General features: G+C 43.0%; 1 protein-coding gene across 1 annotated transcript in view; it reads right to left on the bottom strand.

The window, feature by feature from the left end:
- The window catches only part of LOC126088250 (irregular chiasm C-roughest protein), a 379,377-nt gene that overhangs the window by 359,522 nt on the left and 1,466 nt on the right, over positions 1-18,389 (bottom strand). The gene's annotated exons all lie outside the window — the stretch shown is intronic.

Below are 18,389 nucleotides of genomic sequence, written 5' to 3'. Positions count from 1 at the left end.
TGCTAAAGAAAGCTAATCTGGAGAGTAATTAAAAGTACAGGCCAGTTTCATAACAGTCTGAATTTTCAAAAATAATTGTGTGTACCATGGAAGACAGGTCAGAGATGAAGAAATACAAACTTTTCAACGAAGCATAATATGGTTTCTAAAGTTTGAGAAGTATGATATTGGCCTTTAATAAGTTCACAAAAGTGATACTTGACGCTCTTGACAAGTATAAATATGTTATGAGCACAATGTTAGACGCATTCAAGGCCTTCGACATTGTTGGCCGTAATATACGACTAACCGAACTCTAAGCACTAGACGTAAGAGGAACAGGAAATGATTGCTTACAGCCTTACTCAGAAAGCAGATGAAAAAGGTTGAGATATTTCACACAGCTGATGATAATAAACTTTTAGCAAAACAACCGTCAGACAAGAAACATAGAGACACAGGTGTTCTACTGCATAGTGCAATGGGTTTAGTTGTGATCTAAATATGTATATAAATGACTTTCTATATGGTATAAGACGTGGAAAGAAGATTCTGTTTGCTGATAACAGCAACAACTTAGTCACAATTTAAACACCAGATTTTCTATTAGAAAATGGAAATGAAATCTACAAGGACGTTTATGATAGGGCAGTATGTAACAAATTAATATGGAATTTAAAGAAAACAGCGTGCAGCTCAACATAAAGACAGGAAACAACTCTATCATAGTAAGCATATATGATAAATTTACAGACTGACTAGCAAAGACAATGTTTTTATAAGTGAATATTGTTTGTCAATTAAACCCGGATACGCACACAAAGATACTGGGAAAAAGCATGTCATCTTCATCTTACTCTCTCATAGTCTTATGTTCAGTCTGTAACAGCCAATGCCTTGTAACGGCATACTTTGTCAGCATACTTACACATCAGTCCTCACCAGTGAGTTTCTTGTATGGGGATCGAAGGTACATAACATGGACCCAATTTTTAAATTACATCAAAGAGCCATAAGAATAATATGTAATAGTTTGGCCCATTGTAAAGAACTGCTTGAAAATTGGGAATAATTACTCCACCATGTGAATGCGTCTACCAATATTTTATTCACACTAGGTAAAATATTAATGGATATTTCATTTATAGTTTTATATATAATTGTGGAACAAGAGCTTGCTTGCACATATATTCACCAACAAAAACAAGCAAAAGTCTCAGAACAGCATTTTCTATCAGGGAACAAAGCTGTACAGTATTTGCTCAAGGAAATAAAAAAGATTCCTAGAATACACTTGTGTAAAACGATAGCTAAGACTTTCTTAATAAGTAATGCTTACTACACCACTAAAGATTACTTAGAGAACTTAGAATAATAGTTAACTGTGTAAGAGAATAATCACAACACCATGTCACTTTACAACACCACTTCAAAAAGTAATGCTAACACCTGAAGTGCATGATAGTAATGCCATTCTCCTGAACTCAGCATCTCGTCATCAGGCGCGCTGAATTAATTTTGCATGTGGACTAAGGGAGGACATGAAGATGAGCATGGGATATCGTGATATATTTACGAACCTCGAGTTAGTTTTCTGAACATAGTGGAGTTGGCGCAAGGGACACAGCAGGATGTTCATGATCCAGAAATCACCACTGGGCTTCCTTAGTGTGTGCTTCGATGAATACATAAACTGTGTTTCATATTATAAGTTATCTGAAGCAATCTTTTACTAAATCAATAGGCACCAACCGAATGAGCCAGTGAAGCTGTTAAGACACTGACAGGAAGTAGGAGCGTTTCTCTGAACAGAGAAAAACTCCAGTGAGGCAGCTCCAGGAATACCATGTGGCTTACTCCTAAGACTTGTCTGATAGCGTTGTTTTCTTTGTGAAATTTTAATTTCGATCTTGATCTAGGTCAAAAGTACTCGTATTATGACATTTACTTACCTCAGCATGTGTAACCAGGAAATATATGCTTAAGAGCTTTTATAACTTCTTGTTGAAACGCACCAGTAAAGTCTTTACATATCTCAGTAATGCTCCTTTCATCAAAAATTCTTGAATGTTCCTGAACTATTCCTCTTCCTTAACAAACCACTAAAGTGCCACTTTTATCTGCCTTAATAGCAATCGCTTTACTATCTGTTAACTAATTATTAATGAATTTCCTTACTCACTTTCGATCATTATTGCTTTCGAGACACTTTTTACCACTCTCTGGTTTACTTTTTGTGGTTGTTTTGCCTTCCCCACTTTACAGGCCACTTTATCTAGATTTATCAACTAACTGTCCAAATTTTAGTGTTTTTGTATTAAGAGTTGACTGCAAACAGCCATATGACAGGAAGCTTACTCCCAAAATCCATAGCTGCGGTTAACATTCCTCTGATTTCCGTGATGTATGCTAAATGGCGATATCGATTTTCCTGTAAACTACTACCTCCAATGAAGGCAGATAATATCGGGTCTTCCCAAGGACTTCTGACGAAGAAAAGGTCAACATGCTACTTTAGAGTGAATGGAGAAATGAATACTTTCTGCTACTGAGACACTACAGTAAGGTGAAAGGTTATTCATCAAATACAGCACCGAGAATAGGAGAAGATTCTCTTCTTCAGATGCGTATCAAAGTCCAACATTTATGGGAGCAGTGGAGAGAGAGGTGTGTCATGACAGAGACGACCAAATCAGGCGCACCACTCTCTGGCAGTCTGGTGCAATAAAGATCTGGTGATGCGGAATGAGTATCTATTAGACCAGTCCAGCTGGTCATCTCCAACGTGAGCGACAAGGACTGGGAGGCACTTAGACCGCCTATTACCGTGGTGCCACCTGTGGCAGGTGTGTAATGTAGCACTTGGTTGTGTGCCGTGAAATTAAGCTGTGTATGCTGAAGCTTATTTTGTTTTCACTCATCTAAAATAGTACTAAGTAGTAGTACTTCCTATAGGTTTTGCTATCACATACATCTTGTCCAACTGATTCCCCCTCCCCCCAGAAAAACGTGTTGTCTCTAGTTGTGGCAAGAGCCCACGTACTCTAGCTGTCGTAAAAGCTCCTAATGATGAAGCGACCTTTGGTAGAGATAACATTGTAACGTACACAAACGTTATTTGTTGTCTACAGAAAATTTTTGGATACTTTAATCGAATAACATTGGTTTAGCGGGAATGTTTCAACAGGAATTACTACCGATAATCTACTTGGACCACTTGCATTGTGATAATGTATCGGTGAAATGAAGCAGACCTATATGGAATTTTCTCCCTCTTTTGCTAGATAATGTGCATTTAGAAACACAACAGGTAATACTGTGAAGCTTATTGAGTAGCAACATATTTCTGTGTAAGTTTCCGGAACCACCCCAAAATCTTCCCCAGATCAGGCACTTCTGCTTATCCACCTCGATCGTCGGACGTAAACCACTTTGCCTGATAATATGGGGGCGTCTGGAAAATGTCGTACAAACCACAACAGTTGCTGGTGTGGAGTCCCTCGAACAGAGTGACCACGTAGCCTGAAACAATCTATGGAGTGACGCAAACCATAATATGAAAAGTAAACGCTTGCATTGGGTCCAATAGTATCGACTTTGAACATGTTTGGCAGCCTCACATTTCATTTCTAAACGTAAGTTGATATGAAAATGTTTGTTCCTTCTCCCATTTGGAGAGTGAATTCATCGCACAAAGAGTCTGAGAGTTGCGAAGAGATCGGTAAGATAAGTAGAGAAGTAAATTTATCTCAATCGAGGCATGATTTTCTTAACCGGCCAGGGCCATACCCCACGCATTTGCTCCATGTAAAACTCGGTCACGATGCTGATTGTGACTCTGGATGGAGAGTGGCAGCAGTATACATACACTCCTGGAAATGTAAAAAAGAACACATTGACACCGGTGTGTCAGACCCACCATACTTGCTCCGGACACTGCGAGAGGGCTGTACAAGCAATGATCACACGCACGGCACAGCGGACACACAAGGAACCGCGGTGTTGGCCGTCGAATGGCGCTAGCTGCGCAGCATTTGTGCACCGCCGCCGTCAGTGTCAGCCAGTTTGCCGTGGCATACGGAGCTCCATCGCAGTCTTTAACACTGGTAGCATGCCGCGACAGCGTGGACGTGGACCGTATGTGCAGTTGACGGACTTTGAGCGAGGGCGTATAGTGGGCATGCGGGAGGCCGGGTGGACGTACCGCCGAATTGCTCAACACGTGGGGCGTGAGGTCTCCACAGTACATCGATGTTGTCGCCAGTGGTCGGCGGAAGGTGCACGTGCCCGTCGACCTGGGACCGGACCTCAGCGACGCACGGATGCACGCCAAGACCGTAGGATCCTACGCAGTGCCGTAGGGGACCGTACCGCCACTTCCCAGCAAATTAGGGACACTGTTGCTCCTGGGGTATCGGCGAGGACCATTCGCAACCGTCTCCATGAAGCTGGGCTACGGTCCCGCACACCGTTAGGCCGTATTCCGCCCACGCCCCAACATCGTGCAGCCCGCCTCCAGTGGTGTCGCGACAGGCGTGAATGGAGGGACGAATGGAGACGTGTCGTCTTCAGCGATGAGAGTCGCTTCTGCCTTGGTGCCAATGATGGTCGTATGCGTGTTTGGCGCCGTGCAGGTGAGCGCCACAATCAGGACTGCATACGACCGAGGCACACAGGGCCAACACCCGGCATCATGGTGTGGGGGGCGATCTCCTACACTGGCCGTACACCACTGGTGATCGTCGAGGGGACACTGAATAGTGCACGGTACATCCAAACCGTCATCGAACCCATCGTTCTACCATTCCTAGACCGGCGAGGGATCTTGCTGTTCCAACAGGACAATGCACGTCCGCATGTATTCCGTGCCACCCAACGTGCTCTAGAAGGTGTAAGTCAACTACCCTGGCCAGCAAGATCTCCGGATCTGTCCCCCATTGAGCATGTTTGGGACTGGATGAAGCGTCGTCTCACGTGGTCTGCACGTCCAGCACGAACGCTGGTCCAACTGAGGCGCCAGGTGGAAATGGCATGGCAAGCCGTTCCACAGGACTACATCCAGCATCTCTACGATCGTCTCCATGGGAGAATAGCAGCCTGCATTGCTGCGAAAGGTGGATGTACACTGTACTAGTGCCGACATTGTGCATGCTCTGTTGCCTGTGTCTATGTGCCTGTGGTTCTGTCAGTGTGATCATGTGATGTATCTGACCCCAGGAATGTGTCAATAAAGTTTCCCCTTCCTGGAACAATGAATTCACGGTGTTCTTATTTCAATTTCCAGGAGTGTACTTCCGTGCTATGATCGTTGGACGCAGTAAAACCCGCTAGCACACACATTCTGTAACATGAGACAGTCAGCTAGAGACCATATCTTGGTGACAAATCTGAACAACTGCGATCTCAGAATATCTGGTGCGCTACATGAAAAGTGCCTCAAGATGCGAGAGTGCAGACGGCGATAGGCGGAAGTGTCGAATGACTCCACGGTCAATACTACAGAGACAGACAGTGGTTTTGGTGGTATTAGGTAAGACGATAGTGGCGAAGGGGAAGACGGATCTGCGTATTGATATGTGGTACTTCCTGAAATTACGGAAAACGTGGAAGGGAGCACCCACCAGTGTAACTTTCTTTTCACACAGCCTGTTTATTTAACAATATATAATCTCTGTTTTACATATAATCGAAGCATTTAACCTTAAAATGTTCTTTAACCCAATTAACAAATTTGCAAAATTCTTTTGACCTTAAACCACAAGTTGAAAAAGCTCTCAATCTTTGCAAAAGGAGTTTGAAGTGCTGTATTGCAAAATAGCGAACTATATGACAATGATTACAAGACGGCAAGATCTGCATCCCGCCCGTTATCTGGTGAAACAGCGATGCCTGTGCCTAAAGGTTAACAGATTATCAAACAATATGACAATGATAAAGCTTACTTCAAAGCAACCAACCTCTTAATTTCAATCGGCAACCAAGGTGCGACTGGCTCCCAAACCGTCCTTCTGAGATTTGACTAAAGCCCTGGTGACAGCTGGCTGTTAACATATTCAAGGTTAAACTGATTGACAGTTATTAAGGGAGATCTGAAGGAACATCTTAAAACATCACTTGTGAACACTTATTACAAGAGAACTCACTCGATGGAACCATATGATCTAGCTAAAATACACCAATAATGACCCGTTCTCTCAAACACGGAAACGAACAGCTTAGTACAAGGTTGTTTAGATTATGACTAATGACTGAATGAATTGAACCGGATAACAGCTGAATCTAAACACAAGGTCCCTCTTTGTTTAACGGCTACCTGTGCCTTATTACAATGGTTTCGGCTGTATTTACGACCAAGAAAAGATTAATTAGAACATTAATGATCGGCTATAAACCAGAAAGGAAAGGCAATATAATAGTGGGACAACTTTTCAAACGACAATACTACTGCCTATATTTACGACCATAGAGCCGACCGAGTAAAACTCTGACGGTCGGGTACAAACCAGAAAATAATGAGGAGGACAGGTAGACGAAGAAACAAATCACCACGAGGATTACAGAATGTTACTCCCCTTTATCAGCAAGCAGTTCCATGGATCCACGGTGCGTTGCAGCGGCCACTGAGTGGTGCCGATGAAAGCCAGGTAGAAGAGGGCAGCCAGGCCACGCGCGGTCGTCCGATACGAATATGGCCAACCAAGCGACGGAATGTCGGCCTACTGCTTACAGTCGACGCTGACCCCGGTGAAGTACTCCGGTGCGCAGACCCTCCTTGTGCTGCGCATGGCTTCGACCGTTCGGACCTCGTGACCACCTCGTGTTGCGACCCTACCACCAATCCCCAAAAATCGTGCCTCACTCTCGGGCCAACGAAACCCCTATACATCTATCGGCAAGCAAAGACCTTCTAAGGACATAACACACAGATACCAACTTTTCCTCATATATATTGGCAATGGGGCCGCAAGAGGGATAGTCGCTACTACTCCTGGGCCAGTGGCGCCAAGGAGAACAGCCCACTAATTCATTGGCGCTACGGGTCACGTAATTGGGAATGCCGTGTGGCTAGGGCCTCCCGTCGGGTAGACCGTTCGCCTGGTTGAAGTCTTGCGAGTTGACGCCACGTCGGCGACTTGCGAGTCGGTGGGGATGAAATGATGATGATAAGGACAATACCCAGTCCCTGAGCGGATAAAAACCTCCCACCTAGCCGGGAATCGAACCCGGGCCGTTAGGTATGACATTCCGTCGAGCTGACCACTCAGCTACCAGGGGCGGAGACGGGTCACGTATAATAAGGGCATTAAGTATATTTGGAAGCCAAAACGGCGTGTTGTAATATTTTAATTTTTTTTCTTTCCCCATTGACCGATTTTGATGAAGGCTAGCTCTTATCTTCGGATCTACTCCGTACCAGGAGAAAACTTACTAGGGCTACGCGTACAACTATACAACAAGTATATAGTGTGAAAAACGTAGTAACCAGATGTCAGAATATATTTAACATACCTTCTGAAATAACATTACTGTGTATGAATCGCGGATCATAACGAGAGCACATCCCCCTTTTTTTTTTTTAAAAAAAAAGAGAAGAAAACAAAGACGTGAATCTGGCTTGTCAGATTCATAAAACAAATTAAATAAAAGGTCCACAGCACCAACGCTCCTGCAGTGCCGGCGAGTTCGTCAGGGGAGCCATTATAGCTACTGCAAGATAAAGAGCGGGCACGCAGCAGAAGCGTCGGTAGGTGTTTCAGCCTTGGTCAACAGGTGGTATAAGTGAACCATTACATAGATTGTCAAATATTCATTGAAATACGGAGCTGAAATCGCTAAGTACAATGAGGCAGGAATGATTACTATATCATGCAAAAATTATCTGTCGGTCTAAGCGAAAACAACCACACACATTTGAACAATATCCCAAAATAGGAAAAAATTGCCAGTTCTAAACAGAAGAACCGCAACACCTTGATAGTACATTATTACGTTAGCAGTTTGTTTGTAAATGCAGATAAATTAACTTGTTGAGTATAACAATACATACAGATACAGTTCATACACTTCGGGACCATCTATATTAATTTAACGACGCTGTTTGCATACATTCTATGAGCATGTCAGCAACAGTTGACTAAGAAGATAATCGCCGGCCAGAATACCTTAACAATACACCTACAAATACCATTACACACTTGACATAGGCAGATGGCTCGACAAACTCGCCTGCAAGCAAGAGCACAGTGTAGGTGCTACGGATTTTTTATTTACTGTGTTTTATGTATCTGACAAGCCAGTGTGGTGCCAGAATACCTTACGAATACATTTACAACAGGGCGTTCTGCACTTTGCATAGCCGGATGTATTGACGAACTCGCATCCACTCCTGGGCACAGTGTTGGTGCTACGGACCTTTTATTTACTCTATTGATGCATATGACAAGCCAATGTTGCGCCTTTGCTTTATAATTTGAGTGTGGTCTCGTTACGTTTGTGGGATTCATTATAAATAATACTGCTCGTAAAAGTTTTGTAAATAATATTGAGATATATGGTTAGTTTGCTGTTTTCCTACAGTATACTGGTAGTACGATATCGGCCTTAATTTGAGGAAGAAATTTATGGGAATGTATGTCTGGAGTACAGCATTGTATGGTAGTGAAAATGGACGTGGGATAACCGGAACCGAAGAGAATCTAAGCATTTGAGATGTGGTGCTACAGACGAATCTTGAAAATGAGGTGGACTGGTAAGGTAAGGAATGAGGAGGTTCTGCGCAGAATAGGACAGGAAAGAAACATGTGGTAAACACTGTTGATAGGACATATATTAAGACATGAGGGAATGACTTCCATGGTACTAGAGGGGGCTGTAGAGGGCAAAAACTGTAGAGGAAGACAGAGATTGGAATACATCCAGAAAATAATTGAGGACATAGATTTCAAGTGCTACACTGAGATGAAGAGGTTGACACAGGAGAGGAATTCATAGCGGGCCGCATCAAACAAAAAAAGAAAAAAAACACGATTACGCAGATAGTCATAGTAATGTTTCCTCCTGGTACATTGTATATCCAAAGATGGCAGCTAGAGTCTATCGAACTGATCGCTGGGTACATAAAATAGAATAAAAATGTTACAACGCGTGTTCTCGGCAGCCAAATGTACGTATTTACCAGAAATCAGATCGCTCAAAGCAACGCGTGATCAGCCAGATATATTATGACCACCTACCTAATTGCCTGTATGTTCACCTTTGGCACGAATAACGGTGGCGATTCGTCGTGGCATGGAAGCAATGATGCCCTGGTGGGTCGCTGGAGTGATTTGGTACCGCATCTGCAGACTCCAGTCACCTAATTCCCGTAAATACGTGGAGGGGACCGACGAACTCTGACGCCACGTTCAGTCACATTCCAAATGTGTTCAGTCGAGTTCATATCTGGCGAGTCGGGGGGAGGAGGGGCAGATTATTAACTGGAACTCTCCACTGTGTACCTCGAACCACTTCATTACACTCTAGGCCTTCTGACATGGCGCATTATCTTGACGAAAAATGCTACTGCCGTTGGGAAACGTGATTGTCATGAAAGGGGGCACGTGGTCTGCAAGTACTGTAGGATACACTCTGATCATCTTGGTGCTTGCACCGTAAAGGTGTCAAGGACCTGTCCCCCAGGAAGACGACGTATTCTTGCCCTCTCATCGGCACGATGAGGAAAGTGTAGGGATTCATGAGACTTTGCAGTGCTATGCCATTGCGCCAACGTCCAGTGCCGATGGTCACGTGCATATTTGAGTAGTAGTCTTCGGTGCCACGATGTTAACATTAGTACTTTCTTGAGTCGTCGGCTGCGGAGGCCTATCATTAGGAGAGTATGGAGCCCTGTGAGTTCACAGACACATTTACTCTACCCAGCATTCAACTTTGATGTCAGTTCCGCCATAGTTCGCCGTCTGTCGTGTTTGTCTGGCCTGCCCAGCCTACGACGTCCGACACCTATAATGAGGGATGGCCACATATTCCTAAGACGTCTGCACGTCGTTTCACGTTGGTTTCGCCAGTATTGAAGACACCACAGCCCTCCTGGAACATTAGACAATTCGTGCACTTTCCGAAAAGTTCGTGCCGAGCCTCCGGACCATCGCAGTCTACCATCGATTAAACTGACATAGATCAGACGCCTCCCCATTCTACACACAGACAGCACGCTCACTGATACTACGGGCACCGTGAATGCTACTGACCAGACGTCATTCCTCGCAAGGTGACGATGCTATCGCTTGAAAGAGTTCATATCGACAGTAGGTTAGTGGTCATAATTTTCTAGCTGACCAGTGTTTAAATAATAAGAAACTAAATATAAGGTACTAACCCAGGCTAAATTGTACACTATAACTGCTAGCTACTTTCGCAGGTAACTCCTAGTTTCTAGGAATGGAACAAGACACTTTATTATACACGACGAAACATGCTTGCATACAGTATATGCTGAAAAGTATCCGGACACCGATACGAAATGAGGAACTGATTATGTCACAAGAGACGGACCCATCTTTAACGGGCTGGGGTGTGTTGTGTTGACCATAGAGAAGTAGTAAAGACACAATGGTTCGGTCAGGAGAGGTCGGTGACACTTACAATGGAGCTGTGAAGACCCTAGAATGGCTAGTTGCAAATGGGTTCAAAATTAAACGTTGTTGGTCATTGCCACGAGACGGTCACGAAAAAAAGTGAGCATTTAGACAGTCTTGTTAGGCTGCAAGAAAAATGTAGAAATAGACAGCGCACACTGCCGTATGGAATACATAAAAAATACGATCTCGTCTAGATTTGGTATTACGGCATCTGAGGGCGAGAGGCTTGTAGTATTGCTATTAATTTTGATAGCGTGTAGTAATAGAAATAGTGATGTCCGCCCAGGAGAGCAAGAGGATTTGTGACTACGAGATATTCGCTACAGGTCAGTATCAGTGATGGCATTCAATAAATCTAAACTCTTTCGTATCCACCTATCGCCCTATCTTCTTAATAGGTAAATTGTTAGTTTTAAGCTCTTCTAAGTTTCCAAGTTTATAAACCTGCAACTTTGTTATACCACCGAGAAACCAAATAAATTTCATTTTATGTAGATGTAAAATTTAATATTGTGAAAACCTGACGTCTTAGTCAAAAGGTGACAAAGCAAATATAGAATATGAGGCAGATACAGGAAATAAAATAACAAAATCTGGAATCACTACCTAAAGTTCGTTCCCTTACTTAACATTCAGATTGCATAAATCTAATTAATAAATGAAATGTTGTTTATATCCTTCCAGGATAAAATAACACATATACCACGCAAAGCAATTAAAGAGTCGTACGTTCCAGCCTGATGTTGTAACGAGCTCTAGCGAACATTTTAATGGCAAATTAAGGCGGACAAAAGGCGGAAGAGGAATAAACAAACGGAGGAGAACGAATGTCGCATGCGGCTTTAAGTTGCAGTCTGCTCGCAGTCAGACATCAAGTTCCCGTCGGCCCACTGGGGTAAAGGGTTTCTCTGCAATTGGCTGGCGGGATGGCGTTGTGTTGTCTGCGCGACTGCTAATGGGCTTTGGCGCCGACTCCACACAATCACTGTGCCCGCGCGCACTGCTACAAAAGAGTTTTAAATGGACACAGAAATTAATAACTGCGTAATTACGTCGGCCGACCCCATTATACAGCGCGGCGCGTCCTTTTGAACTCGTGACAAAATGTAATAAACGGGTTCACAAAAGACTTCAGATAGGCTCAATGAAGCGTGCGCGTTTTGTTTATTTTCGGCTGAATAGTCGCGTTCTGCTTTGGAATAACAAGCATAAAAAGTGATTCATTTTTGGATTATGAACAGGTGTGTAATTTGTTACCCAGTGCAATTGTTTTCAACGCGATTTCTCCCGCATTTTAATTATGGCGCATGGTAATTTCATTCTTCGGATATCTGTATTACGGAAAGAAAATGATAGTTCGTTGTTGATAGGATGTTAATGTTTATGATTCCTTCATAACTGATCTTTAATGTAAATGGTAAACGCGATAGGCATTATCATAGACATTCGGCCATAGAGGCACAATGTAACGTGCGCAATTACCTACCGTAGTATACAACAACGACATGAATAATGTAGGTTTCGGTAAATCTGTTCACTGTGTATTCTTAGCGTAATATACGAGGGTGAGTCAAATGAAAACCTTATATTTGTAATGTGTTGTTGTTGTTGTCTTCAGTCCTGAGACTGGATTGATGTAGCTCTTCATGCTACTCTATCCTGTGCAAGCTTCTTCATCTCCCAGTACTTACTGCAACTTACATCCTTCTGAATCTGCTTAGTGTATTAATCTCTTGGTCTCCCTCTACGATTTTTAACCTCCACGCTGTCCTCCAATGCTAAATCTGTGATCCCTTGATGCTTCAGAACATGTCCTACCAATTGGTCCCTTCTTCTTGTCAAGTTGTCCACAAACCCCAATTCTATTCAATACCTTCTCATTAGTTATGTGATCTACCCATCTAATCTTCAGCATTCTTCATAGCCAGTCTACATTTTACATCCTCTCTACTTCGACCATCATCAGTTATTTTGCTCCCCAAATAGCAAAACTCCTTTACTACTTTAAGTGTCTCATTTCCTAATCTAATTCCCTTAATTCGATTACATTCCATTATCCTCGTTTTGCTTTTGTTGATGTTCATCTTATATCTTCCTTTCAAGACACCATCCATTCCGTTCAACTGCTCCTCCAAGTTCTTCGCTGTCTCTGACAGAATTACAATGTCATCGGCGAACCTCATCGCTTTTATTTCTTCTCCATGGACTTTAATACCTACACCGAATTTTTCTTTCCTTTCCTTTACTGCTTGTTCAATATACAGATTGAATAACATCGGGGACAGGCTACAATCCTGTCTCACTCCCTTCCCAACCGCGGCTTCCCTTTCATGCCCCACGACTCTTATAACTGCCATCTGGTTTATGTACAAATTGTAAATAGCCTTTCGCTCCCTGTATTTTACCCCTGCCATCTATAGAATTTGAAAGAGAGTGTTCCAGTCAACATTGTCAAAAGCTTTCTTTAAGTCTACAAATGCTAGAAATGTAGGTTTGCCTTTCCATAATCTAGCTTCTAAGATAAGTCGTAGGGTCAGTATTGCCTCACGTGTTCCAACATTTCTGCGGAATCCAAACTGATCTTCGCCGAGGTCGGCTTCTACCAGTATTTCCATTCGTCTGTAAAGAATTCGCGTTAGTATTTTGCAGCTGTGACTTATTAAACTGATAGTTCGGTAATTTTCACATCTGTCAACACCTGCTTTCTTTGGGATTGGAATTATTATATTCTTCTTGAAGTCTCAGGGTAATTTGCCTGTCTCATACATCTTGCTCACAAGATGGTAGAGTTTTGTCAGGACTGGCTCTCCCAAGACCGTCAGTAGTTCCAATGGAATGTTGTCTACTCACGGGGCCTTGTTTCGACTCAGGTCTTTCAGTGCTCTGTCAAACTCTTCACGCAGTATCGCATCTCACATTTTTCTTTATCTACATCCTCTTCCATTTCCATAATATTGTCCTCAAGTACATCGCTCTTGTATAGACCCTTTATATACTCCTTCCACCTTTCTGCCTTCCCTTCTTTGCTTAAAACTGGGTTTCCATCTGAGCTCTTGATATTCATACAAGTCGTTCTCTTTTCTCCAAAGGACTCTTTAATTTTCCTGTAGGCAGGATCTATCTTACCCGTAGTGAGATAAGCCTCCACATCCTTACATTTGTCCTCTAGCCATACCTGCTTAACCATTTTGCACTTCCTCTCAATCTCATTTTTAGACGTTTGTATTCCCTTTTGCCTGCTTCATTTACTGCATTTTTATATTTTCTCCTTTCATCAATTAAATTCAATATTTCTTCTGTTACCCACGGATTTCTACTAGCCCTCGTCTTTTTACCTACTTGATCCTCTGCTGCCTTCACTACTTCATCCCTCAGAGCTACCCATTCTTCTTCTACTGTATTTCTTTCCCCCATTCCTGTCAATTGTTCCCTTATGCTCTCCCTGAAACTCTGTACAACCTCTGGCTTAGTCCGTTTATCCAGGTTCCATCTCCTTAAATTCTCACCTTTTTGCAGTTTCTTCAGTTTTAATCTACAGTTCATAACCCATAGATTGTGGTCAGAGTCCACATCTGCCCCTGGATATGTCTTACAATTTAAAACCTGGTTCCTAAATCTCAGTCTTACCATTATATAATCTATCTGATACCTTCTAGTATCTCCAGGATTCTTCCACGTATACAAACTTCTTTTATGATTCTTGAACCAAGTGTTAGCTATGATTAAGTAATGCTCTGTGCAAAATTCTACCAGACGGCTTCCTCTTTCATTTCTCTCCCCCAATCCGTATTCACCCACTATGTTTCCTTCTCTCACTTTTCCTACTCTCGAATTCCAGTGACCCATGACTATTAAATTTTCGTCTCTCTTCACTACCTGAATAATTTCTTTTGTCTCATCATACATTTCTTCAATTTCTTTATCATCTGCAGAACTAGTTGGCATATAAACTTGTACTACTGTTGTAGACATGGGCTTCGTGTCTATCTTGGCCACAATAATGCGTTCACTATGCTCTTGGTAGTAGCTTACCCGCACTCCTATTTTTTTTATTCATTATTATACCTAACCCTGCATTACCCCTATTTGATTTTGTATTTATAACCCTGTATTCACCTGACCAAAAGCCTTGTTCCTCCTGCCACCGAACTTCACTAATTCCCACTATATCTAACTTCAACCTATTAATTTCCCTTTTTAAATTTTCTAACCTACCTGCCCGATTAAAGGATCTGTCATTCCACGCTCCCTCCGATACGTAGAAAGCCAGTTTTCTTTCTCCTAATAACGACGTCCTCTTGAGTCGTCCCCGCCCGCAGATTCGAATGGGGGACTATTTTACCTCCGGAATATTTTACCCAAGAGGACGCCATCATCATTTAACCATACCGTAAAGCTTCATGCCCTCGGGAAAAATTACGGCTGTAGTTTCCCCTTGCTTTCAGCCGTTCGCAGTAGCAGCACACCAAGGCCGTTTTGGTTAGTGTTGCAAGGCCAGATGAGTCAATCATCCAGACTGTTGCCCCTGCAACTACTGAAAAGGCTGCTGCCCCTCTTCAGGAACCACACGTTTGTCTGGCCACTCAACAGATACCCCTCCATTGTGGTTGCACCTACGGTACGGCCATCTGTATCGCTGAGGCTCGCAAGCCTCCCCACCAACGGCAAGGTTCATGGTTCATGGGGGTAGGTAATTTGTAATAATAAATAAATAGAAATTGTAATAATAATAAATTGTAATAATAATAAATCGAAATTTCGAGCCATTATCCTGTAAGTTGGTAAGCGTGCTACAAACAGCGTGCAGAATGGCCTGTATGTGGCAGCATAGTGCAGATGCACACATACCGTCGCAGTATCAGTATAAAGATGGCCACCCTACTTGCTACTTGGACCAGGGAAGAACAGCGTTCTGTTATTCGGTTTTTGCGTAGTGAAGGTGTGAAACCTATTGAAATTCATCGACGAATGAAGTTTCAGTACGGTGCTGAATATTTGTCACAGCAGCAAGTCTAAGAATGGAGTAGGAAGTTCGCAAATGGTGTGACTTCAGTGGAAGATGCTCCTCGTCCAGGTCAGGCACAACGAGTTGTGACTCCACAGAACATTGCAGCAGTTGAAGTCATAGTGAAGGAAAACCGCCAAGTGACACTGAATGACATTGCAGCATGTTTACAGATCAGTCATGGGTCAGCACAACACATTACGTATGATGTGCTCCAGTTTCACAAAGTGTCTGCAAGATGGGTGCCACCATAGCTGACTTTGAGTAAATGAGAGAACGAATAACTTCTTCGGCGCTTTGAGCGAGAAGGCGATGGCTTCCTTGCAAGAATCGTTACTGGGGACGAAACCTGGGTTCACTTCCACCAACCGGAAAGGAGGAGAGCGAGCAAGGAATGGCGCCATTCCTCATCACCAAAACCAAAGAAGTTTCGAACAAAACCATCAGCCGGGAAAGTTATGCTGACTCTCTTTTGAGACGAAAAAAGTGTCATTTTGGAGTATTACATGCCTAGAGGTACCACTGTCACCAGAGCATAGTACACAGATCTCCTAAAACAATCATCTGCGGCCTGAAATCAAATCAAAGCGACGTGGATTGTTGGACGCAGGTGTCCTTTTGCAACATGACAATGCAAGGCCCCACACTGCCCGTACAACCATTTTGCAACAATCGCAGACCTGCATTTTGAGTGTCTTCCTCATCCACCATACTCACCAGACCTAGCCCCAAGTGATTTCCGTATGTTTGGACCACTCAAAGACGCAATGGGAGGAAAGAAATTCCGTTCCTATGAAGAGGCACGCCAAGCGGTGCATGACTGGTTGGGTGGACTACCAAAAGAATTTTTCTCTAAAGGAATTTATGCACTTTGTAGGTGCTGGAGGACTTGCATTGAGTGTGGGGGAGATTATGTTGAAAAGTGATACAACTTTTTATACTTCTGCACAATAAGTAATATTTAAAAATATTTAAGGTTTTCATTTGACTCATCCCCGTATTACATAATTATTTTAAAATGTCCTTCTTCTGCATTTGATTGACATTTGAGAAAAATTACAAGATCACAGATGGTAAAAATTGAATTTCAGGCACAAACACTGTTCCAGGAACTTTTCTAAGTAAGTAAAACACAGAATCAGGAGCCCCTTTCTTTCTTTTTTTAAGCTCTTCTATTCAGACGATGATAGGTTATGCGTCAGAATGAAGCTTACGGGTTATGATACGCCGTATACCGTAGCAAACTGGTACTTACATGTTCATTAGCTAGTAAGTGTTCAGCGTTTCTTCGTAGTTACTGTTGTTGACAAGTAGTCTAGTATACAACATGGTCTATGTATTATTCATCTCACCGATGTGACAGAACGAGAAGCATGTGCTGAAGAAATTAGTAGGACGTACGGACACTAGGAACGGACAGCACGTGTAACATGCTGAGGAGATAGAGCAGTCACACGTTTAAAAAAATATTCAAATGTGTTTGAAATCTTATGGGACTTAATTGCTAGGGTCATCAGTCCCTAAGCTTACACACTACTTAACCTAAATTATCCTAAGGACAGACACAGACACCAATGCCCGAGGGAGGACTCGAACCTCCGCCGGGACCAACCACACAGTCCATGACGGCAGTGCCTGAGACCGCTCGGCCAATCCCGCGCGGCAGTCACACGTTTCAAACGTGTTGCAGGAGTACGATCTTCTAGCGTTACAAGTTCAGACTTTGCAAATATAGAATGAGAGCTTCGTCATCAAAACGCTAGTGATTTTGTGTTCGACACACATGATATACTGTACAAAAAGATCAGGACCCTTTCCAGTTTTGGATACTTCAACTATCGTAATACTCATTGTTTTGACCGAAACAAAACAGATTCTAATACCGCTATATCTGCCTAGGAAACACTTTCACTGATCAGTTGGAATGCGTGGTGATAGTCATCTCGGTAATGTATGTCAGCCAACGCCTTCCCTGGAAGAATGTCCCATGAATTTCTACCTACCACATTTAGTAAACTTCTAGACGTACCTTTGGATTTAGCTTCATAGATTTTCAGTACCATTCGGATTTGGTGACCATTTAAGCTGCCATAGTATTTGTCTGGTTACACGCTCGAGGACCTTTTACTGTAGAAGGATTTCGTGTATCTTACTTCATTATATGCCAAATGTAGTCACAACAACTCACTTTGTTATATGTACAATAGGATGAGTGACACTAGAAACCCGCCAGGTTAGCCGAGAGCGCTAATACTCTCATTCCTGGACTCGGGTAGGCGCGCCGGCCCCGGATCGAATACTCCCGGCGGATTAACGATGAGGGGCAGTGTGCCGGGCAGCCTGGATGTGGTTTTTAGGCGGTTTTCCCACATCCCACCAGGTGAATACCGGACTGGTACTCAAGTCCTACCTCAGATACACGCTATAAAACATTTAGAAAACTTTCTCACACTTCCAATAGAAATATCCACTCCGCAGCGGAAAGTGCGCCGATATGAAACGTTCTCAGACTCTCTTACAGACTTGATTATTCATGGACAGATGAGGTAAACTGATTCCGTCCAGGTGAGCGAATTGGTGACTGAAGACCGTTGATGTTCAGTCCCCTTAAAATCAGTAATCAGTAGGAACAGCAATTCATTTTTTTCTCGACCGCCCTATGTGTTTAAAATAAAAGCGAGGTGGAAAATTCGGCTAGTGTTTTGTCAAAGACTGTTTAGTTCATCAATGTGAGACTTTTACAGTGTAAACACGTCATTCACTTGAAC

The sequence above is a fragment of the Schistocerca cancellata genome, chromosome 6, assembly GCF_023864275.1.
Source record: "Schistocerca cancellata isolate TAMUIC-IGC-003103 chromosome 6, iqSchCanc2.1, whole genome shotgun sequence".
NCBI classification, from domain to species: domain Eukaryota; kingdom Metazoa; phylum Arthropoda; class Insecta; order Orthoptera; family Acrididae; genus Schistocerca; species Schistocerca cancellata.
This window is presented reverse-complemented; position numbering and strand designations above follow the sequence as displayed.